Below are 24,529 nucleotides of genomic sequence, written 5' to 3'. Positions count from 1 at the left end.
TAGATCTGTACCTCACTCTGCAGTCTGTACTCGCCTATCAAAATCAGCTCCCTGTGCTGTGAGATAGACTGACCTAATGTTGAGCTGTAGATCTGTACCTCACTCTGCAGTCTGTACTCGCCTATCAAAATCAGCTCCCTGTGCTGTGAGATAGACTGACCTAATGTTGAGCTGTAGATCTGTACCTCACTCTGCAGTCTGTACGCGCCTATCAAAATCAGCTCCCTGTGCTGTGAGATAGACTGACCTAATGTTGAGCTGTAGATCTGTACCTCACTCTGCAGTCTGTACTCGCCTATCAAAATCAGCTCCCTGTGCTGTGAGATAGACTGACCTAATGTTGAGCTGTAGATATGTACCTCACTCTGCAGTCTGTACGCGCCTATCAAAATCAGCTCCCTGTGCTGTGAGATAGACTGACCTAATGTTGAGCTGTAGATCTGTACCTCACTCTGCAGTCTGTACGCGCCTATCAAAATCAGCTCCCTGTGCTGTGCAGTGAGATAGACTGACCTAATGTTGAGCTGTAGATCTGTACCTCACTCTGCAGTCTGTACGCGCCTATCAAAAAGCTCCCTGTGCTGTGCAGATAGACTGACCTAATGTTGAGCTGTAGATCTGTACCTCACTCTGCAGTCTGTACGCGCCTATCAAAATCAGCTCCCTGTGCTGTGCAGATAGACTGACCTAATGTTGAGCTGTAGATCTGTACCTCACTCTGCAGTCTGTACTCGCCTATCAAAATCAGCTCCCTGTGCTGTGCAGTGAGATAGACTGACCTAATGTTGAGCTGTAGATCTGTACCTCACTCTGCAGTCTGTACGCGCCTATCAAAATCAGCTCCCTGTGCTGTGAGATAGACTGACCTAATGTTGAGCTGTAGATCTGTACCTCACTCTGCAGTCTGTACGCGCCTATCAAAATCAGCTCCCTGTGCTGTGCAGTGAGATAGACTGACCTAATGTTGAGCTGTAGATCTGTACCTCACTCTGCAGTCTGTACGCGCCTATCAAAATCAGCTCCCTGTGCTGTGCTGTGAGATAGACTGACCTAATGTTGAGCTGTAGATCTGTACCTCACTCTGCAGTCTGTACTCGCCTATCAAAATCAGCTCCCTGTGCTGTGCAGTGAGATAGACTGACCTAATGTTGAGCTGTAGATCTGTACCTCACTCTGCAGTCTGTACTCGCCTATCAAAATCAGCTCCCTGTGCTGTGAGATAGACTGACCTAATGTTGAGCTGTAGATCTGTACCTCACTCTGCAGTCTGTACGCGCCTATCAAAATCAGCTCCCTGTGCTGTGAGATAGACTGACCTAATGTTGAGCTGTAGATCTGTACCTCACTCTGCAGTCTGTACGCGCCTATCAAAATCAGCTCCCTGTGCTGTGCAGTGAGATAGACTGACCTAATGTTGAGCTGTAGATCTGTACCTCACTCTGCAGTCTGTACGCGCCTATCAAAATCAGCTCCCTGTGCAGTGAGATAGACTGACCTAATGTTGAGCTGTAGATCTGTACCTCACTCTGCAGTCTGTACTCGCCTATCAAAATCAGCTCCCTGTGCTGTGCAGTTAGATAGAATGACCTAATGTTGAGCTGTAGATCTGTACCTCACTCTGCAGTCTGTACTCGCCTATCAAAATCAGCTCCCTGTGCTGTGCAGTGAGATAGACTGACCTAATGTTGAGCTGTAGATATGTACCTCACTCTGCAGTCTGTACGCGCCTATCAAAATCAGCTCCCTGTGCTGTGCAGTAGACTGACCTAATGTTGAGCTGTAGATCTGTACCTCACTCTGCAGTCTGTACGCGCCTATCAAAATCAGCTCCCTGTGCAGTGAGATAGACTGACCTAATGTTGAGCTGTAGATCTGTACCTCACTCTGCAGTCTGTACTCGCCTATCAAAATCAGCTCCCTGTGCTGTGCAGTGAGATAGACTGACCTAATGTTGAGCTGTAGATCTGTACCTCACTCTGCAGTCTGTACGCGCCTATCAAAATCAGCTCCCTGTGCTGTGCAGTAGACTGACCTAATGTTGAGCTGTAGATCTGTACCTCACTCTGCAGTCTGTACTCGCCTATCAAAATCAGCTCCCTGTGCTGTGCAGTTAGATAGACTGACCTAATGTTGAGCTGTAGATATGTACCTCACTCTGCAGTCTGTACTCGCCTATCAAAATCAGCTCCCTGTGCTGTGAGATAGACTGACCTAATGTTGAGCTGTAGATATGTACCTCACTCTGCAGTCTGTACGCGCCTATCAAAATCAGCTCCCTGTGCTGTGCAGTGAGATAGACTGACCTAATGTTGAGCTGTAGATCTGTACCTCACTCTGCAGTCTGTACGCGCCTATCAAAATCAGCTCCCTGTGCTGTGCTGTGAGATAGACTGACCTAATGTTGAGCTGTAGATCTGTACCTCACTCTGCAGTCTGTACTCGCCTATCAAAATCAGCTCCCTGTGCTGTGCAGTGAGATAGACTGACCTAATGTTGAGCTGTAGATATGTACCTCACTCTGCAGTCTGTACGCGCCTATCAAAATCAGCTCCCTGTGCTGTGCAGATAGACTGACCTAATGTTGAGCTGTAGATCTGTACCTCACTCTGCAGTCTGTACTCGCCTATCAAAATCAGCTCCCTGTGCTGTGCAGTGAGATAGACTGACCTAATGTTGAGCTGTAGATCTGTACCTCACTCTGCAGTCTGTACTCGCCTATCAAAATCAGCTCCCTGTGCTGTGAGATAGACTGACCTAATGTTGAGCTGTAGATCTGTACCTCACTCTGCAGTCTGTACTCGCCTATCAAAATCAGCTCCCTGTGCTGTGCAGTAGACTGACCTAATGTTGAGCTGTAGATCTGTAATCACTCTGCAGTCTGTACTCGCTATCAAAATCAGCTCCCTGTGCCTAGACTGACCTAATGTTGAGCTGTAGATATGTACCTCACTCTGCAGTCTGTACGCGCCTATCAAAATCAGCTCCCTGTGCTGTGCAGTGAGATAGACTGACCTAATGTTGAGCTGTAGATCTGTACCTCACTCTGCAGTCTGTACGCGCCTATCAAAATCAGCTCCCTGTGCTGTGCAGTGAGATAGACTGACCTAATGTTGAGCTGTAGATCTGTACCTCACTCTGCAGTCTGTACTCGCCTATCAAAATCAGCTTCCTGTGCTGTGAGATAGACTGACCTAATGTTGAGCTGTAGATATGTACCTCACTCTGCAGTCTGTACTCGCCTATCAAAATCAGCTCCCTGTGCTGTGAGATAGACTGACCTAATGTTGAGCTGTAGATCTGTACCTCACTCTGCAGTCTGTACGCGCCTATCAAAATCAGCTCCCTGTGCTGTGAGATAGACTGACCTAATGTTGAGCTGTAGAACCTCACTCTGCAGTCTCGCCTATCAAAATCAGCTCCCTGTGCTGTGAGATAGACTGACCTAATGTTGAGCTGTAGATATGTACCTCACTCTGCAGTCTGTATTCGCCTATCAAAATCAGCTCCCTGTGCTGTGCAGTAGACTGACCTAATGTTGAGCTGTAGATATGTACCTCACTCTGCAGTCTGTACGCGCCTATCAAAATCAGCTCCCTGTGCTGTGCAGTGAGATAGACTGACCTAATGTTGAGCTGTAGATCTGTACCTCACTCTGCAGTCTGTACGCGCCTATCAAAATCAGCTCCCTGTGCTGTGCAGTGAGATAGACTGACCTAATGTTGAGCTGTAGATCTGTACCTCACTCTGCAGTCTGTACGCGCCTATCAAAATCAGCTCCCTGTGCTGTGCAGTAGACTGACCTAATGTTGAGCTGTAGATCTGTACCTCACTCTGCAGTCTGTACGCGCCTATCAAAATCAGCTCCCTGTGCAGTGAGATAGACTGACCTAATGTTGAGCTGTAGATCTGTACCTCACTCTGCAGTCTGTACTGCCTATCAAAATCAGCTCCCTGTGCTGTGCAGTGAGATAGACTGACCTAATGTTGAGCTGTAGATATGTACCTCACTCTGCAGTCTGTACGCGCCTATCAAAATCAGCTCCCTGTGCTGTGAAGATAGACTGACCTAATGTTGAGCTGTAGATCTGTACCTCACTCTGCAGTCTGTACTCGCCTATCAAAATCAGCTCCCTGTGCTGTGCAGTTAGATAGACTGACCTAATGTTGAGCTGTAGATATGTACCTCACTCTGCAGTCTGTACTCGCCTATCAAAATCAGCTCCCTGTGCTGTGAGATAGACTGACCTAATGTTGAGCTGTAGATCTGTACCTCACTCTGCAGTCTGTACTCGCCTATCAAAATCAGCTCCCTGTGCTGTGAGATAGACTGACCTAATGTTGAGCTGTAGATCTGTAACTCACTCTGCACTCTGTACTCGCCTATCAAAATCAGCTCCCTGTGCTGTGCAGTAGACTGACCTAATGTTGAGCTGTAGATATGTACCTCACTCTGCAGTCTGTACGCGCCTATCAAAATCAGCTCCCTGTGCTGTGCAGTGAGATAGACTGACCTAATGTTGAGCTGTAGATCTGTACCTCACTCTGCAGTCTGTACGTGCCTATCAAAATCAGCTCCCTGTGCTGTGCTGTGAGATAGACTGACCTAATGTTGAGCTGTAGATCTGTACCTCACTCTGCAGTCTGTACTCGCCTATCAAAATCAGCTTCCTGTGCTGTGAGATAGACTGACCTAATGTTGAGCTGTAGATATGTACCTCACTCTGCAGTCTGTACTCGCCTATCAAAATCAGCTCCCTGTGCTGTGAGATAGACTGACCTAATGTTGAGCTGTAGATCTGTACCTCACTCTGCAGTCTGTACGCGCCTATCAAAATCAGCTCCCTGTGCTGTGCAGTGAGATAGACTGACCTAATGTTGAGCTGTAGATCTGTACCTCACTCTGCAGTCTGCCTATCAAAATCAGCTCCCTGTGCAGTGAGATAGACTGACCTAATGTTGAGCTGTAGATCTGTACCTCACTCTGCGCCTATCAAAATCAGCTCCCTGTGCTGTGAGATAGACTGACCTAATGTTGAGCTGTAGATCTGTACCTCACTCTGCAGTCTGTACGCGCCTATCAAAATCAGCTCCCTGTGCTGTGAGATAGACTGACCTAATGTTGAGCTGTAGATCTGTACCTCACTCTGCAGTCTGTACTCGCCTATCAAAATCAGCTCCCTGTGCTGTGCAGTGAGATAGACTGACCTAATGTTGAGCTGTAGATCTGTACCTCACTCTGCAGTCTGTACGCGCCTATCAAAATCAGCTCCCTGTGCAGTGAGATAGACTGACCTAATGTTGAGCTGTAGATCTGTACCTCACTCTGCAGTCTGTACTCGCCTATCAAAATCAGCTCCCTGTGCTGTGCAGTGAGATAGACTGACCTAATGTTGAGCTGTAGATCTGTACCTCACTCTGCAGTCTGTACTCGCCTATCAAAATCAGCTCCCTGTGCTGTGAGATAGACTGACCTAATGTTGAGCTGTAGATCTGTACCTCACTCTGCAGTCTGTACGCGCCTATCAAAATCAGCTCCCTGTGCTGTGCAGTGAGATAGACTGACCTAATGTTGAGCTGTAGATCTGTACCTCACTCTGCAGTCTGTACGCGCCTATCAAAATCAGCTCCCTGTGCTGTGCAGTGAGATAGACTGACCTAATGTTGAGCTGTAGATCTGTACCTCACTCTGCAGTCTGTACTCGCCTATCAAAATCAGCTCCCTGTGCTGTGAGATAGACTGACCTAATGTTGAGCTGTAGATCTGTACCTCACTCTGCAGTCTGTACGCGCCTATCAAAATCAGCTCCCTGTGCTGTGAGATAGACTGACCTAATGTTGAGCTGTAGATCTGTACCTCACTCTGCAGTCTGTACGCGCCTATCAAAATCAGCTCCCTGTGCTGTGAGATAGACTGACCTAATGTTGAGCTGTAGATCTGTACCTCACTCTGCAGTCTGTACGCGCCTATCAAAATCAGCTCCCTGTGCTGTGCAGTGAGATAGACTGACCTAATGTTGAGCTGTAGATCTGTACCTCACTCTGCAGTCTGTACTGCCTATCAAAATCAGCTCCCTGTGCTGTGATAGACTGACCTAATGTTGAGCTGTAGATCTGTACCTCACTCTGCAGTCTGTACGCGCCTATCAAAATCAGCTCCCTGTGCTGTGAGATAGACTGACCTAATGTTGAGCTGTAGATCTGTACCTCACTCTGCAGTCTGTACTCGCCTATCAAAATCAGCTCCCTGTGCTGTGCAGAGATAGACTGACCTAATGTTGAGCTGTAGATCTGTACCTCACTCTGCAGTCTGTACGCGCCTATCAAAATCAGCTCCCTGTGCTGTGAGATAGACTGACCTAATGTTGAGCTGTAGATCTGACCTCACTCTGCAGTCTGACCTATCAAAATCAGCTCCCTGTGCTGTGAGATAGACTGACCTAATGTTGAGCTGTAGATCTGTACCTCACTCTGCAGTCTGTACGCGCCTATCAAAATCAGCTCCCTGTGCTGTGAGATAGACTGACCTAATGTTGAGCTGTAGATCTGTACCTCACTCTGCAGTCTGTACGCGCCTATCAAAATCAGCTCCCTGTGCTGTGAGATAGACTGACCTAATGTTGAGCTGTAGATCTGTACCTCACTCTGCAGTCTGTACGCGCCTATCAAAATCAGCTCCCTGTGCTGTGAGATAGACTGACCTAATGTTGAGCTGTAGATCTGTACCTCACTCTGCAGTCTGTACGCGCCTATCAAAATCAGCTCCCTGTGCTGTGCAGTGAGATAGACTGACCTAATGTTGAGCTGTAGATCTGTACCTCACTCTGCAGTCTGTACGCGCCTATCAAAATCAGCTCCCTGTGCAGTGAGATAGACTGACCTAATGTTGAGCTGTAGATCTGTACCTCACTCTGCAGTCTGTACTCGCCTATCAAAATCAGCTCCCTGCTGTGCTGTGAGATAGACTGACCTAATGTTGAGCTGTAGATCTGTACCTCACTCTGCAGTCTGTACTCGCCTATCAAAATCAGCTCCCTGTGCAGTGAGATAGACTGACCTAATGTTGAGCTGTAGATCTGTACCTCACTCTGCAGTCTGTACGCGCCTATCAAAATCAGCTCCCTGTGCTGTGCAGTAGACTGACCTAATGTTGAGCTGTAGATCTGTACCTCACTCTGCAGTCTGTACGCGCCTATCAAAATCAGCTCCCTGTGCAGTGAGATAGACTGACCTAATGTTGAGCTGTAGATCTGTACCTCACTCTGCAGTCTGTACTCGCCTATCAAAATCAGCTCCCTGTGCTGTGCAGTGAGATAGACTGACCTAATGTTGAGCTGTAGATCTGTACCTCACTCTGCAGTCTGTACGCGCCTATCAAAATCAGCTCCCTGTGCTGTGAGATAGACTGACCTAATGTTGAGCTGTAGATCTGTACCTCACTCTGCAGTCTGTACTCGCCTATCAAAATCAGCTCCCTGTGCTGTGCAGTGAGATAGACTGACCTAATGTTGAGCTGTAGATCTGTACCTCACTCTGCAGTCTGTACGCGCCTATCAAAATCAGCTCCCTGTGCTGTGAGATAGACTGACCTAATGTTGAGCTGTAGATCTGTACCTCACTCTGCAGTCTGTACTCGCCTATCAAAATCAGCTCCCTGTGCTGTGCAGTGAGATAGACTGACCTAATGTTGAGCTGTAGATCTGTACCTCACTCTGCAGTCTGTACTCGCCTATCAAAATCAGCTCCCTGTGCTGTGAGATAGACTGACCTAATGTTGAGCTGTAGATCTGTACCTCACTCTGCAGTCTGTACGCGCCTATCAAAATCAGCTCCCTGTGCTGTGAGATAGACTGACCTAATGTTGAGCTGTAGATCTGTACCTCACTCTGCAGTCTGTACGCGCCTATCAAAATCAGCTCCCTGTGCTGTGCAGTGAGATAGACTGACCTAATGTTGAGCTGTAGATCTGTACCTCACTCTGCAGTCTGTACTCGCCTATCAAAATCAGCTCCCTGTGCTGTGCAGTGAGATAGACTGACCTAATGTTGAGCTGTAGATCTGTACCTCACTCTGCAGTCTGTACTCGCCTATCAAAATCAGCTCCCTGTGCTGTGCAGTAGACTGACCTAATGTTGAGCTGTAGATCTGTACCTCACTCTGCAGTCTGTACTCGCCTATCAAAATCAGCTCCCTGTGCTGTGCAGTGAGATAGACTGACCTAATGTTGAGCTGTAGATCTGTACCTCACTCTGCAGTCTGTACTCGCCTATCAAAATCAGCTCCCTATATGTGCAGTGAGATAGACTGACCTAATGTTGAGCTGTAGATATGTACCTCACTCTGCAGTCTGTACGCGCCTATCAAAATCAGCTCCCTGTGCTGTGCAGTGAGATAGACTGACCTAATGTTGAGCTGTCGATCTGTACCTCACTATGCAGTCTTTACGCGCCTATCAAAATCAGCTCCCTGTGGTGTGCAGTGAGATAGACTGACCTAATGTTGAGCTGTAGATCTGTACCTCACTCTGCAGTCTGTACTCGCCTATCAACATCAGCTCCCTGTGCTGTTAGAAAAACTGACCTAATGTTGAGCAGTAGATCTGTACCTCACTCTGCAGTCTGTACTCGCCTATCAAAATCAGCTCCTTGTGCTGTGCAGTGAGATAGACTGACCTATCGATGAGCTGTAGATCTGTACCTCACTCTGCAGTCTGTACGTGCCTATCAAAATCAGCTCCCTGTGCTGTGAGATAGACTGACCTAATGTTGAGCTGTAGAAATGTACCTCACTCTGCAGTCTGTACGCGCCTATCAAAATCAGCTCCCTGTGCTGTGCAGTGAGATAGACTGACCTAATGTTGAGCTGTAGATCTGTACCTCACTCTGCAGTCTGTACTCGCCTATCAAAATCAGCTCCCTGTGCTGTGCAGTGAGATAGACTGACCTAATGTTGAGCTGTAGATCTGTACCTCACTCTGCAGTCTGTACTCGCCTATCAAAATCAGCTCCCTGTGCTGTGCAGTGAGATAGACTGACCTAATGTTGAGCTGTAGATCTGTACCTCACTCTGCAGTCTGTACTCGCCTATCAAAATCAGCTCCCTGTGCTGTGAGATAGACTGACCTAATGTTGAGCTGTAGATCTGTACCTCACTCTGCAGTCTGTACGCGCCTATCAAAATCAGCTCCCTGTGCTGTGAGATAGACTGACCTAATGTTGAGCTGTAGATCTGTACCTCACTCTGCAGTCTGTACGCGCCTATCAAAATCAGCTCCCTGTGCTGTGAGATAGACTGACCTAATGTTGAGCTGTAGATCTGTACCTCACTCTGCAGTCTGTACTCGCCTATCAAAATCAGCTCCTGTGCTGTGCTGTGAGATAGACTGACCTAATGTTGAGCTGTAGATCTGTACCTCACTCTGCAGTCTGTACTCGCCTATCAAAATCAGCTCCCTGTGCTGTGCAGTAGACTGACCTAATGTTGAGCTGTAGATCTGTACCTCACTCTGCAGTCTGTACTCGCCTATCAAAATCAGCTCCCTGTGCTGTGCAGTGAGATAGACTGACCTAATGTTGAGCTGTAGATCTGTACCTCACTCTGCAGTCTGTACGCGCCTATCAAAATCAGCTCCCTGTGCTGTGCTGTGAGATAGACTGACCTAATGTTGAGCTGTAGATCTGTACCTCACTCTGCAGTCTGTACTCGCCTATCAAAATCAGCTCCCTGTGCTGTGCAGTAGACTGACCTAATGTTGAGCTGTAGATCTGTACCTCACTCTGCAGTCTACTCGCCTATCAACATGCTGTTAGATAGAGTGACCTAATGTTGAGCTGTAGATCTGTACCTCACTCTGCAGTCTGTACTCGCCTATCAAAATCAGCTCCCTGTGCTGTGCAGTTAGATAGACTGACCTAATGTTGAGCTGTAGATCTGTACCTCACTCTGCAGTCTGTACTCGCCTATCAAAATCAGCTCCCTGTGCTGTGCAGTGAGATAGACTGACCTAATGTTGAGCTGTAGATCTGTACCTCACTCTGCAGTCTGTACTCGCCTATCAAAATCAGCTCCCTGTGCTGTGCAGTAGACTGACCTAATGTTGAGCTAGATATAGCCTATCAAAATCAGCTCCCTGTGCTGTGCAGATAGACTGACCTAATGTTGAGCTGTAGATCTGTACCTCACTCTGCAGTCTGTACGCGCCTATCAAAATCAGCTCCCTGTGCTGTGCAGTGAGATAGACTGACCTAATGTTGAGCTGTAGATCTGTACCTCACTCTGCAGTCTGTACGCGCCTATCAAAATCAGCTCCCTGTGCTGTGAGATGACTGACCTAATGTTGAGCTGTGAGATCACTCTGCAGTCTGACCTCAAAATCAGCTTGTGCTGTGAGATAGACTGACCTAATGTTGAGCTGTAGATCTGTACCTCACTCTGCAGTCTGTACGCGCCTATCAAAATCAGCTCCCTGTGCTGTGCAGTGAGATAGACTGACCTAATGTTGAGCTGTAGAACTGTACCTCACTCTGCAGTCTGTACGCGCCTATCAAAATCAGCTCCCTGTGCTGTGCAGTGAGATAGACTGACCTAATGTTGAGCTGTAGATCTGTACCTCACTCTGCAGTCTGTACACGCGTATCAAAATCAGCTCCCTGAGCTGTGCAGTGAGATAGACTGACCTAATGTTGAGCTGTCGATCTGTACCTCACTCTGCAGTCTGTACTCGCCTATCAAAATCAGCTCCCTGTGCTGTGAGATAGACTGACCTAATGTTGAGCTGTAGATCTGACTCTACGCGCCTATCAAAATGCTTGTGCTGAGTAGATCTAATGTTGAGCTGTAGATCTGTACCTCACTCTGCAGTCTGTACGCGCCTATCAAAATCAGCTCCCTGTGCTGTGAGATAGACTGACCTAATGTTGAGCTGTAGATCTGTACCTCACTCTGCAGTCTGTACTCGCCTATCAAAATCAGCTCCCTGTGCTGTGCTGTGAGATAGACTGACCTAATGTTGAGCTGTAGATCTGTACCTCACTCTGCAGTCTGTACTCGCCTATCAAAATCAGCTCCCTGTGCTGTGCAGTAGACTGACCTAATGTTGAGCTGTAGATCTGTACCTCACTCTGCAGTCTGTACTCGCCTATCAAAATCAGCTCCCTGTGCTGTGCAGTGAGATAGACTGACCTAATGTTGAGCTGTAGATCTGTACCTCACTCTGCAGTCTGTACGCGCCTATCAAAATCAGCTCCCTGTGCTGTGCTGTGAGATAGACTGACCTAATGTTGAGCTGTTGATCTGTACCTCACTCTGCAGTCTGTACTCGCCTATCAAAATCAGCTCCCTGTGCTGTGCAGTAGACTGACCTAATGTTGAGCTGTAGATCTGTACCTCACTCTGCAGTCTGTACTCGCCTATCAACATCAGCTCCCTGTACTGTTAGATAGAGTGACCTAATGTTGAGCTGTAGATCTGTACCTCACTCTGCAGTCTGTACTCGCCTATCAAAATCAGCTCCCTGTGCTGTGCAGTTAGATAGACTGACCTAATGTTGAGCTGTATATCTGTACCTCACTCTGCAGTCTGTACGCGCCTATCAAAATCAGCTCCCTGTGCTGTGCAGTGAGATAGACTGACCTAATGTTGAGCTGTAGATCTGTACCTCACTCTGCAGTCTGTACTCGCCTATCAAAATCAGCTCCCTGTGCTGTGCAGTAGACTGACCTAATGTTGAGCTGTAGATATGTACCTCACTCTGCAGTCTGACCTCAAAATCAGTTGTGCTGTGCAGTAGACTGACCTAATGTTGAGTACCTCACTCTGCAGTCTGTACGCGCCTATCAAAATCAGCTCCCTGTGCTGTGAGATAGACTGACCTAATGTTGAGCTGTAGATCTGTACCTCACTCTGCAGTCTGTACGCGCCTATCAAAATCAGCTCCCTGTGCTGTGAGATAGACTGACCTGATGTTGAGCTGTAGATCTGTACCTCACTCTGCAGTCTGTACGCGCCTATCAAAATCAGCTCCCTGTGCTGTGAGATAGACTGACCTGATGTTGAGCTGTAGATCTGTACCTCACTCTGCAGTCTGTACGCGCCTATCAAAATCAGCTCCCTGTGCTGTGCTGTGAGATAGACTGACCTAATGTTGAGCTGTAGATCTGTACCTCACTCTGCAGTCTGTACGCGCCTATCAAAATCAGCTCCCTGTGCAGTGAGATAGACTGACCTGATGTTGAGCTGTAGATCTGTACCTCACTCTGCAGTCTGTACACGCCTATCAAAATCAGCTCCCTGTGCTGTGCTGTGAGATAGACTGACCTAATGTTGAGCTGTAGATCTGTACCTCACTCTGCAGTCTGTACTCGCCTATCAAAATCAGCTCCCTGTGCTGTGCAGTAGACTGACCTAATGTTGAGCTGTAGATATGTACCTCACTCTGCAGTCTGTACGCGCCTATCAAAATCAGCTCCCTGTGCTGTGCAGTAGACTGACCTAATGTTGAGCTGTAGATCTGTAACTCACTCTGCAGTCTGTACGCGCCTATCAAAATCAGCTCCCTGTGCAGTGAGATAGACTGACCTAATGTTGAGCTGTAGATCTGTACCTCACTCTGCAGTCTGTACTCGCCTATCAAAATCAGCTCCCTGTGCTGTGCAGTGAGATAGACTGACCTAATGTTGAGCTGTAGATCTGTACCTCACTCTGCAGTCTGTACGCGCCTATCAAAATCAGCTCCCTGTGCTGTGCAGTGAGATAGACTGACCTAATGTTGAGCTGTAGATCTGTACCTCACTCTGCAGTCTGTACTCGCCTATCAAAATCAGCTCCCTGTGCTGTGCAGTGAGATAGACTGACCTAATGTTGAGCTGTAGATCTGTACCTCACTCTGCAGTCTGTACGCGCCTATCAAAATCAGCTCCCTGTGCTGTGCAGATAGACTGACCTAATGTTGAGCTGTAGATCTGTACCTCACTCTGCAGTCTGTACGCGCCTATCAAAATCAGCTCCCTGTGCTGTGCAGTGAGATAGACTGACCTAATGTTGAGCTGTAGATCTGTACCTCACTCTGCAGTCTGTACTCGCCTATCAAAATCAGCTCCCTGTGCTGTGAGATAGACTGACCTGATGTTGAGCTGTAGATCTGTACCTCACTCTGCAGTCTGTACGCGCCTATCAAAATCAGCTCCCTGTGCTGTGCTGTGAGATAGACTGACCTAATGTTGAGCTGTAGATCTGTACCTCACTCTGCAGTCTGTACGCGCCTATCAAAATCAGCTCCCTGTGCTGTGAGATAGACTGACCTAATGTTGAGCTGTAGATCTGTACCTCACTCTGCAGTCTGTACTCGCCTATCAAAATCAGCTCCTGTGCTGTGCAGTGAGATAGACTGACCTAATGTTGAGCTGTAGATCTGTACCTCACTCTGCAGTCTGTACTCGCCTATCAAAATCAGCTCCCTGTGCTGTGCAGTAGACTGACCTAATGTTGAGCTGTAGATCTGTACCTCACTCTGCAGTCTGTACTCGCCTATCAAAATCAGCTCCCTGTGCTGTGCAGTAGACTGACCTAATGTTGAGCTGTAGATCTGTACCTCACTCTGCAGTCTGTACGCGCCTATCAAAATCAGCTCCCTGTGCTGTGAGATAGACTGACCTAATGTTGAGCTGTAGATCAAAATCAGCTCGCCTATCAAAATCAGCTCCCTGTGCTGTGAGATAGACTGACCTAATGTTGAGCTGTAGATCTGTACCTCACTCTGTAGTCTGTACGCGCCTATCAAAATCAGCTCCCTGTGCTGTGCAGTGAGATAGACTGACCTAATGTTGAGCTGTAGATCTGTACCTCACTCTGCAGTCTGTACTCGCCTATCAAAATCAGCTCCCTGTGCTGTGCAGTTAGATAGACTGACCTAATGTTGAGCTGTAGATCTGTACCTCACTCTGCAGTCTGTACGCGCCTATCAAAATCAGCTCCCTGTGCTGTGCAGTGAGATAGACTGACCTAATGTTGAGCTGTAGATCTGTACCTCACTCTGCAGTCTGTACTCGCCTATCAAAATCAGCTCCCTGTGCTGTGCAGTGAGATAGACTGACCTAATGTTGAGCTGTAGATCTGTACCTCACTCTGCAGTCTGTACTCGCCTATCAAAATCAGCTCCCTGTGCTGTGCAGTAGACTGACCTAATGTTGAGCAGATCTGTACCTCACTCTGCAGTCTGTACGCGCCTATCAAAATCAGCTCCCTGTGCTGTGAGATAGACTGACCTAATGTTGAGCTGTAGATCTGTACCTCACTCTGCAGTCTGTACTCGCCTATCAAAATCAGCTCCTGTGCTGTGCAGTGAGATAGACTGACCTAATGTTGAGCTGTAGATGTTCACTCTGCAGTCTGTACGCGCCTATCAAAATCAGCTCCCTGTGCTGTGCAGTGAGATAGACTGACCTAATGTTGAGCTGTAGATCTGTACCTCACTCTGCAGTCTGTACGCGCCTATCAAAATCAGCTCCCTGTGCTGTGAGATAGACTGACCTAATGTTGAGCTGTAGATCTGTACCTCACTCTGCAGTCTGTACTCGCCTATCAAAATCAGCTCCCTGTGCTGTGCAGTGAGATAGACTGACCTAATGTTGAGCTGTAGATCTGTACCTCACTCTGCAGTCTGTACTCGCCTATCAAAATCAGCTCCCTGTGCTGTGAGATAGACTGACCTAATGTTGAAACTCTGCAGTCTGTACTCGCCTATCAAAATCAGCTCCCTGTGCTGTGCAGATAGACTGACCTAATGTTGAGCTGTAGATCTGTACCTCACTCTGCAGTCTGTACGCGCCTATCAAAATCAGCTCCCTGTGCTGTGCAGTGAGATAGACTGACCTAATGTTGAGCTGTAGATCTGTACCTCACTCTGCAGTCTGTACTCGCCTATCAAAATCAGCTCCCTGTGCTGTGCAGTGAGATAGACTGACCTAATGTTGAGCTGTAGATCTGTACCTCACTCTGCAGTCTGTACTCGCCTATCAAAATCAGCTCCCTGTGCTGTGCAGTGAGATAGACTGACCTAATGTTGAGCTGTAGATCTGTACCTCACTCTGCAGTCTGTACTCGCCTATCAAAATCAGCTCCCTGTGCTGTGCAGTGAGATAGACTGACCTAATGTTGAGCTGTAGATCTGTACCTCACTCTGCAGTCTGTACTCGCCTATCAAAATCAGCTCCCTGTGCAGTGAGATAGACTGACCTAATGTTGAGCTGTAGATCTGTACCTCACTCTGCAGTCTGTACGCGCCTATCAAAATCAGCTCCCTGTGCTGTGCAGTGAGATAGACTGACCTAATGTTGAGCTGTAGATCTGTACCTCACTCTGCAGTCTGTGCCTATCAAAATCAGCTCCTGTGCTGTGCAGTGAGATAGACTGACCTAATGTTGAGCTGTAGATCTGTACCTCACTCTGCAGTCTGTACTCGCCTATCAAAATCAGCTCCCTGTGCTGTGCAGTGAGATAGACTGACCTAATGTTGAGCTGTAGATCTGTACCTCACTCTGCAGTCTGTACTGCCTATCAAAATCAGCTCCCTGTGCTGTGAGATAGACTGACCTAATGTTGAGCTGTAGATCTGTACCTCACTCTGCAGTCTGTACGCGCCTATCAAAATCAGCTCCCTGTGCTGTGCAGTGAGATAGACTGACCTAATGTTGAGCTGTATATCTGTACCTCACTCTGCAGTCTGTACGCGCCTATCAAAATCAGCTCCCTGTGCTGTGCAGTGAGATAGACTGACCTAATGTTGAGCTGTAGATCTGTACCTCACTCTGCAGTCTGTACTCGCCTATCAAAATCAGCTCCCTGTGCTGTGCAGTGAGATAGACTGACCTAATGTTGAGCTGTAGATCTGTACCTCACTCTGCAGTCTGTACTCGCCTATCAAAATCAGCTCCCTGTGCTGTGAGATAGACTGACCTAATGTTGAGCTGTAGATCTGTACCTCACTCTGCAGTCTGTACGCGCCTATCAAAATCAGCTCCCTGTGCTGTGCAGTAGACTGACCTAATGTTGAGCTGTAGATCTGTACCTCACTCTGCAGTCTGTACGCGCCTATCAAAATCAGCTCCCTGTGCTGTGAGATAGACTGACCTAATGTTGAGCTGTAGATCTGTACCTCACTCTGCAGTCTGTACTCGCCTATCAAAATCAGCTCCCTGTGCTGTGCTGTGAGATAGACTGACCTAATGTTGAGCTGTAGATCTGTACCTCACTCTGCAGTCTGTACTCGCCTATCAAAATCAGCTCCCTGTGCTGTGCAGTAGACTGACCTAATGTTGAGCTGTAGATCTGTACCTCACTCTGCAGTCTGTACTCGCCTATCAAAATCAGCTCCCTGTGCTGTGCAGTGAGATAGACTGACCTAATGTTGAGCTGTAGATCTGTACCTCACTCTGCAGTCTGTACTCGCCTATCAAAATCAGCTCCCTGTGCTGTGCAGTGAGATAGACTGACCTAATGTTGAGCTGTAGATCTGTACCTCACTCTGCAGTCTGTACGCGCCTATCAAAATCAGCTCCCTGTGCTGTGCAGATAGACTGACCTAATGTTGAGCTGTAGATCTGTACCTCACTCTGCAGTCTGTACGCGCCTATCAAAATCAGCTCCCTGTGCTGTAGATAGACTGACCTAATGTTGAGCTGTAGATCTGTACCTCACTCTGCAGTCTGTACTCGCCTATCAAAATCAGCTCCCTGTGCTGTGCAGTTAGATAGACTGACCTAATGTTGAGCTGTAGATCTGTACCTCACTCTGCAGTCTGTACGCGCCTATCAAAATCAGCTCCCTGTGCTGTGCAGTGAGATAGACTGACCTAATGTTGAGCTGTAGATATCAAAATCAGCTCCCTTGCTGTGCAGTAGACTGACCTAATGTTGAGCTGTAGATCTGTACCTCACTCTGCAGTCTGTACGCGCCTATCAAAATCAGCTCCCTGTGCTGTGAGATAGACTGACCTAATGTTGAGCTGTAGATCTGTACCTCACTCTGCAGTCTGTACGCGCCTATCAAAATCAGCTCCCTGTGCTGTGAGATAGACTGACCTGATGTTGAGCTGTAGATCTGTACCTCACTCTGCAGTCTGTACGCGCCTATCAAAATCAGCTCCCTGTGCTGTGCTGTGAGATAGACTGACCTAATGTTGAGCTGAGCTGTACCTCACTCTGCAGTCTGTACCGCCATCAAAATCAGCTCCCTGTGCAGTGAGATAGACTGACCTGATGTTGAGCTGTAGATCTGTACCTCACTCTGCAGTCTGTACACGCCTATCAAAATCAGCTCCCTGTGCTGTGCTGTGAGATAGACTGACCTAATGTTGAGCTGTAGATCTGTACCTCACTCTGCAGTCTGTACTCGCCTATCAAAATCAGCTCCCTGTGCTGTGCAGTAGACTGACCTAATGTTGAGCTGTAGATCTGTACCTCACTCTGCAGTCTGTACTCGCCTATCAAAATCAGCTCCCTGTGCTGTGCAGTGAGATAGACTGACCTAATGTTGAGCTGTAGATCTGTACCTCACTCTGCAGTCTGTACGCGCCTATCAAAATCAGCTCCCTGTGCAGTGAGATAGACTGACCTAATGTTGAGCTGTAGATCTGTACCTCACTCTGCAGTCTGTACTCGCCTATCAAAATCAGCTCCCTGTGCTGTGCAGTTAGATAGACTGACCTAATGTTGAGCTGTAGATCTGTACCTCACTCTGCAGTCTGTACGCGCCTATCAAAATCAGCTCCCTGTGCTGTGCAGTGAGATAGACTGACCTAATGTTGAGCTGTAGATCTGTACCTCACTCTGCAGTCTGTACTCGCCTATCAAAATCAGCTCCCTGTGCTGTGCAGTAGACTGACCTAATGTTGAGCTGTAGATATGTACCTCACTCTGCAGTCTGTACGCGCCTATCAAAATCAGCTCCCTGTGCTGTGCAGTAGACTGACCTAATGTTGAGCTGTAGATCTGTACCTCACTCTGCAGTCTGTACGCGCCTATCAAAATCAGCTCCCCCTGTGCAGTGAGATAGACTGACCTAATGTTGAGCTGTAGATCTGTACCTCACTCTGCAGTCTGTACGCGCCTATCAAAATCAGCTCCTGTGCAGTGAGATAGACTGACCTAATGTTGAGCTGTAGATCTGTACCTCACTCTGCAGTCTCGCCTATCAAAATCAGCTCCCTGTGCTGTGCAGTGAGATAGACTGACCTAATGTTGAGCTGTAGATCTGTACCTCACTCTGCAGTCTGTACTCGCCTATCAAAATCAGCTCCCTGTGCTGTGCAGATAGACTGACCTAATGTTGAGCTGTAGATCTGTACCTCACTCTGCAGTCTGTACTCGCCTATCAAAATCAGCTCCCTGTGCTGTGCAGTGAGATAGACTGACCTAATGTTGAGCTGTAGATCTGTACCTCACTCTGCAGTCTGTACGCGCCTATCAAAATCAGCTCCCTGTGCTGTGAGATAGACTGACCTGATGTTGAGCTGTAGATCTGTACCTCACTCTGCAGTCTGTACGCGCCTATCAAAATCAGCTCCCTGTGCTGTGAGATAGACTGACCTAATGTTGAGCTGTAGATCTGTACCTCACTCTGCAGTCTGTACGCGCCTATCAAAATCAGCTCCCTGTGCTGTGAGATAGACTGACCTAATGTTGAGCTGTAGATCTGTACCTCACTCTGCAGTCTGTACTCGCCTATCAAAATCAGCTCCCTGTGCTGTGCAGTGAGATAGACTGACCTAATGTTGAGCTGTAGATCTGTACCTCACTCTGCAGTCTGTACTCGCCTATCAAAATCAGCTCCCTGTGCTGTGCAGTAGACTGACCTAATGTTGAGCTGTAGATCTGTACCTCACTCTGCAGTCTGTACGCGCCTATCAAAATCAGCTCCCTGTGCTGTGCAGTGAGTGGATAGACTGACCTGATGTTGAGCTGTAGATCTGTACCTCACTCTGCAGTCTGTACGCGCCTATCAAAATCAGCTCCCTGTGCTGTGCTGTGAGATAGACTGACCTAATGTTGAGCTGTAGATCTGTACCTCACTCTGCAGTCTGTACGCGCCTATCAAAATCAGCTCCCTGTGCTGTGCAGTGAGATAGACTGACCTAATGTTGAGCTGTAGATCTGTACCTCACTCTGCAGTCTGTACTCGCCTATCAAAATCAGCTCCCTGTGCTGTGAGATAGACTGACCTAATGTTGAGCTGTAGATCTGTACCTCACTCTGCAGTCTGTACTCGCCTATCAAAATCAGCTCCCTGTGCTGTGCAGTGAGATAGACTGACCTAATGTTGAGCTGTAGATCTGTACCTCACTCTGCAGTCTGTACGCGCCTATCAAAATCAGCTCCTGTGCTGTGCAGTGAGATAGACTGACCTAATGTTGAGCTGTAGATATGTACCTCACTCTGCAGTCTGTACGCGCCTATCAAAATCAGCTCCCTGTGCTGTGCAGTAGACTGACCTAATGTTGAGCTGTAGATCTGTACCTCACTCTGCAGTCTGTACACGCCTATCAAAATCAGCTCCCTGTGCTGTGAGATAGACTGACCTAATGTTGAGCTGTAGATCTGTACCTCACTCTGCAGTCTGTACTCGCCTATCAAAATCAGCTCCCTGTGCTGTGAGATAGACTGACCTAATGTTGAGCTGTAGATCTGTACCTCACTCTGCAGTCTGTACGCGCCTATCAAAATCAGCTCCCTGTGCAGTGAGATAGACTGACCTAATGTTGAGCTGTAGATCTGTACCTCACTCTGCAGTCTGTACTCGCCTATCAAAATCAGCTCCCTGTGCTGTGCAGATAGACTGACCTAATGTTGAGCTGTAGATCTGTACCTCACTCTGCAGTCTGTACGCGCCTATCAAAATCAGCTCCCTGTGCTGTGCAGTGAGATAGACTGACCTAATGTTGAGCTGTAGATCTGTACCTCACTCTGCAGTCTGTACGCGCCTATCAAAATCAGCTCCCTGTGCTGTGCAGTGAGATAGACTGACCTAATGTTGAGCTGTAGATCTGTACCTCACTCTGCAGTCTGTACTCGCCTATCAAAATCAGCTCCCTGTGCTGTGCAGTGAGATAGACTGACCTAATGTTGAGCTGTAGATCTGTACCTCACTCTGCAGTCTGTACTCGCCTATCAAAATCAGCTCCCTGTGCCTAGACTGACCTAATGTTGAGCTGTAGATCTGTACCTCACTCTGCAGTCTGTACGCGCCTATCAAAATCAGCTCCCTGTGCTGTGAGATAGACTGACCTAATGTTGAGCTGTAGATCTGTACCTCACTCTGCAGTCTGTACGCGCCTATCAAAATCAGCTCCCCCTGTGCTGTGAGATAGACTGACCTAATGTTGAGCTGTAGATCTGTACCTCACTCTGCAGTCTGTACTCGCCTATCAAAATCAGCTCCCTGTGCTGTGCAGTGAGATAGACTGACCTAATGTTGAGCTGTAGATCTGTACCTCACTCTGCAGTCTGTACTCGCCTATCAAAATCAGCTCCCTGTGCTGTGCAGTAGACTGACCTAATGTTGAGCTGTAGATCTGTACCTCACTCTGCAGTCTGTACTCGCCTATCAAAATCAGCTCCCTGTGCTGTGCAGTGAGATAGACTGACCTAATGTTGAGCTGTAGATCTGTACCTCACTCTGCAGTCTGTACGCGCCTATCAAAATCAGCTCCCTGTGCTGTGAGATAGACTGACCTAATGTTGAGCTGTAGATCTGTACCTCACTCTGCAGTCTGTACTCGCCTATCAAAATCAGCTCCCTGTGCTGTGAGATAGACTGACCTAATGTTGAGCTGTAGATCTGTACCTCACTCTGCAGTCTGTACGCGCCTATCAAAATCAGCTCCCTGTGCTGTGAGATAGACTGACCTAATGTTGAGCTGTAGATCTGTACCTCACTCTGCAGTCTGTACGCGCCTATCAAAATCAGCTCCCTGTGCTGTGCAGTGAGATAGACTGACCTAATGTTGAGCTGTAGATCTGTACCTCACTCTGCAGTCTGTACTCGCCTATCAAAATCAGCTCCCTGTGCTGTGCAGTAGACTGACCTAATGTTGAGCTGTAGATCTGTACCTCACTCTGCAGTCTGTACTCGCCTATCAAAATCAGCTCCCTGTGCTGTGCAGTGAGATAGACTGACCTAATGTTGAGCTGTAGATCTGTACCTCACTCTGCAGTCTGTACGCGCCTATCAAAATCAGCTCCCTGTGCTGTGCTGTGAGATAGACTGACCTAATGTTGAGCTGTTGATCTGTACCTCACTCTGCAGTCTGTACTCGCCTATCAAAATCAGCTCCCTGTGCTGTGCAGTGAGATAGACTGACCTAATGTTGAGCTGTAGATCTGTACCTCACTCTGCAGTCTGTACTCGCCTATCAACATCAGCTCCCTGTACTGTTAGATAGAGTGACCTAATGTTGAGCTGTAGATCTGTACCTCACTCTGCAGTCTGTACTCGCCTATCAAAATCAGCTCCCTGTGCTGTGCAGTGAGATAGACTGACCTAATGTTGAGCTGTAGATCTGTACCTCACTCTGCAGTCTGTACTCGCCTATCAAAATCAGCTCCCTGTGCTGTGCTGTGAGATAGACTGACCTAATGTTGAGCTGTAGATATGTACCTCACTCTGCAGTCTGTACGCGCCTATCAAAATCAGCTCCCTGTGCTGTGCAGTAGACTGACCTAATGTTGAGCTGTAGATCTGTACCTCACTCTGCAGTCTGTACGCGCCTATCAAAATCAGCTCCCTGTGCTGTGCAGTAGACTGACCTAATGTTGAGCTGTAGATCTGTACCTCACTCTGCAGTCTGTACTCGCCTATCAAAATCAGCTCCCTGTGCTGTGCAGTGAGATAGACTGACCTAATGTTGAGCTGTAGATCTGTACCTCACTCTGCAGTCTGTCTGCCTATCAAAATCAGCTCCCTGTGCTGTGCAGTGAGATAGACTGACCTAATGTTGAGCTGTAGATCTGTACCTCACTCTGCAGTCTGTACTGCCTATCAAAATCAGCTCCCTGTGCTGTGCAGTAGACTGACCTAATGTTGAGCTGTAGATCTGTACCTCACTCTGCAGTCTGTACGCGCCTATCAAAATCAGCTCCCTGTGCTGTGCAGTGAGATAGACTGACCTAATGTTGAGCTGTAGATCTGTACCTCACTCTGCAGTCTGTACGCGCCTATCAAAATCAGCTCCCTGTGCTGTGCAGTGAGATAGACTGACCTAATGTTGAGCTGTAGATCTGTACCTCACTCTGCAGTCTGTACTCGCCTATCAAAATCAGCTCCCTGTGCTGTGCAGTGAGATAGACTGACCTAATGTTGAGCTGTAGATCTGTACCTCACTCTGCAGTCTGTACTCGCCTATCAAAATCAGCTCCCTGTGCTGTGCAGTAGACTGACCTAATGTTGAGCTGTAGATCTGTACCTCACTCTGCAGTCTGTACGCGCCTATCAAAATCAGCTCCCTGTGCTGTGCTGTGAGATAGACTGACCTAATGTTGAGCTGTAGATCTGTACCTCACTCTGCAGTCTGTACGCGCCTATCAAAATCAGCTCCCTGTGCTGTGAGATAGACTGACCTAATGTTGAGCTGTAGATCTGTACCTCACTCTGCAGTCTGTACTCGCCTATCAAAATCAGCTCCCTGTGCTGTGCTGTGAGATAGACTGACCTAATGTTGAGCTGTAGATCTGTACCTCACTCTGCAGTCTGTACTCGCCTATCAAAATCAGCTCCCTGTGCTGTGCAGTAGACTGACCTAATGTTGAGCTGTAGATCTGTACCTCACTCTGCAGTCTGTACTCGCCTATCAAAATCAGCTCCCTGTGCTGTGCAGTGAGATAGACTGACCTAATGTTGAGCTGTAGATCTGTACCTCACTCTGCAGTCTGTACGCGCCTATCAAAATCAGCTCCCTGTGCTGTGCAGTGAGATAGACTGACCTAATGTTGAGCTGTAGATCTGTACCTCACTCTGCAGTCTGCCTATCAAAATCAGCTCCCTGTGCTGTGCTAGACTGACCTAATGTTGAGCTGTAACTCTGCATACTCGCCATCAAAATCAGCTCCCTGTGCTGTGCAGTAGATAGACTGACCTAATGTTGAGCTGTAGATCTGTACCTCACTCTGCAGTCTGTACTCGCCTATCAAAATCAGCTCCCTGTGCTGTGCAGTGAGATAGACTGACCTAATGTTGAGCTGTAGATCTGTACCTCACTCTGCAGTCTGTACTCGCCTATCAAAATCAGCTCCCTGTGCTGTGCAGTGAGATAGACTGACCTAATGTTGAGCTGTAGATCTGTACCTCACTCTGCAGTCTGTACGCGCCTATCAAAATCAGCTCCCTGTGCTGTGCAGTAGACTGACCTAATGTTGAGCTGTAGATCTGTACCTCACTCTGCAGTCTGTACGCGCCTATCAAAATCAGCTCCCTGTGCTGTGAGATAGACTGACCTAATGTTGAGCTGTAGATCTGTACCTCACTCTGCAGTCTGTACTCGCCTATCAAAATCAGCTCCCTGTGCTGTGCAGTGAGATAGACTGACCTAATGTTGAGCTGTAGATCTGTACCTCACTCTGCAGTCTGTACTCGCCTATCAAAATCAGCTCCTGTGCTGTGCAGTGAGTAGACTGACCTAATGTTGAGCTGTAGATCTGTACCTCACTCTGCAGTCTGTTGCCTATCAAAATCAGCTCCCTGTGCTGTGAGTAGACTGACCTAATGTTGAGCTGTAGATCTGTACCTCACTCTGCAGTCTGTACTCGCCTATCAAAATCAGCTCCCTGTGCTGTGCAGTGAGATAGACTGACCTAATGTTGAGCTGTAGATCTGTACCTCACTCTGCAGTCTGTACTCGCCTATCAAAATCAGCTCCCTGTGCTGTGCAGTGAGATAGACTGACCTAATGTTGAGCTGTAGATCTGTACCTCACTCTGCAGTCTGTACGCGCCTATCAAAATCAGCTCCCTGTGCTGTGCAGTGAGATAGACTGACCTAATGTTGAGCTGTAGATCTGTACCTCACTCTGCAGTCTGTACTCGCCTATCAAAATCAGCTCCCTGTGCTGTGCAGTGAGATAGACTGACCTAATGTTGAGCTGTAGATCTGTACCTCACTCTGCAGTCTGTACGCGCCTATCAAAATCAGCTCCCTGTGCTGTGCAGTGAGATAGACTGACCTAATGTTGAGCTGTAGATCTGTACCTCACTCTGCAGTCTGTACGCGCCTATCAAAATCAGCTCCCTGTGCTGTGAGATAGACTGACCTAATGTTGAGCTGTAGATCTGTACCTCACTCTGCAGTCTGTACTCGCCTATCAAAATCAGCTCCCTGTGCTGTGCTGTGAGATAGACTGACCTAATGTTGAGCTGTAGATCTGTACCTCACTCTGCAGTCTGTACTCGCCTATCAAAATCAGCTCCCTGTGCTGTGAGATAGACTGACCTAATGTTGAGCTGTAGATCTGTACCTCACTCTGCAGTCTGTACGCGCCTATCAAAATCAG

Source organism: Oncorhynchus nerka, linkage group LG4, assembly GCF_034236695.1.
Source record: "Oncorhynchus nerka isolate Pitt River linkage group LG4, Oner_Uvic_2.0, whole genome shotgun sequence".
Lineage (NCBI taxonomy): Eukaryota > Metazoa > Chordata > Actinopteri > Salmoniformes > Salmonidae > Oncorhynchus > Oncorhynchus nerka.
Note: the sequence above shows the minus strand (reverse complement) of the source record.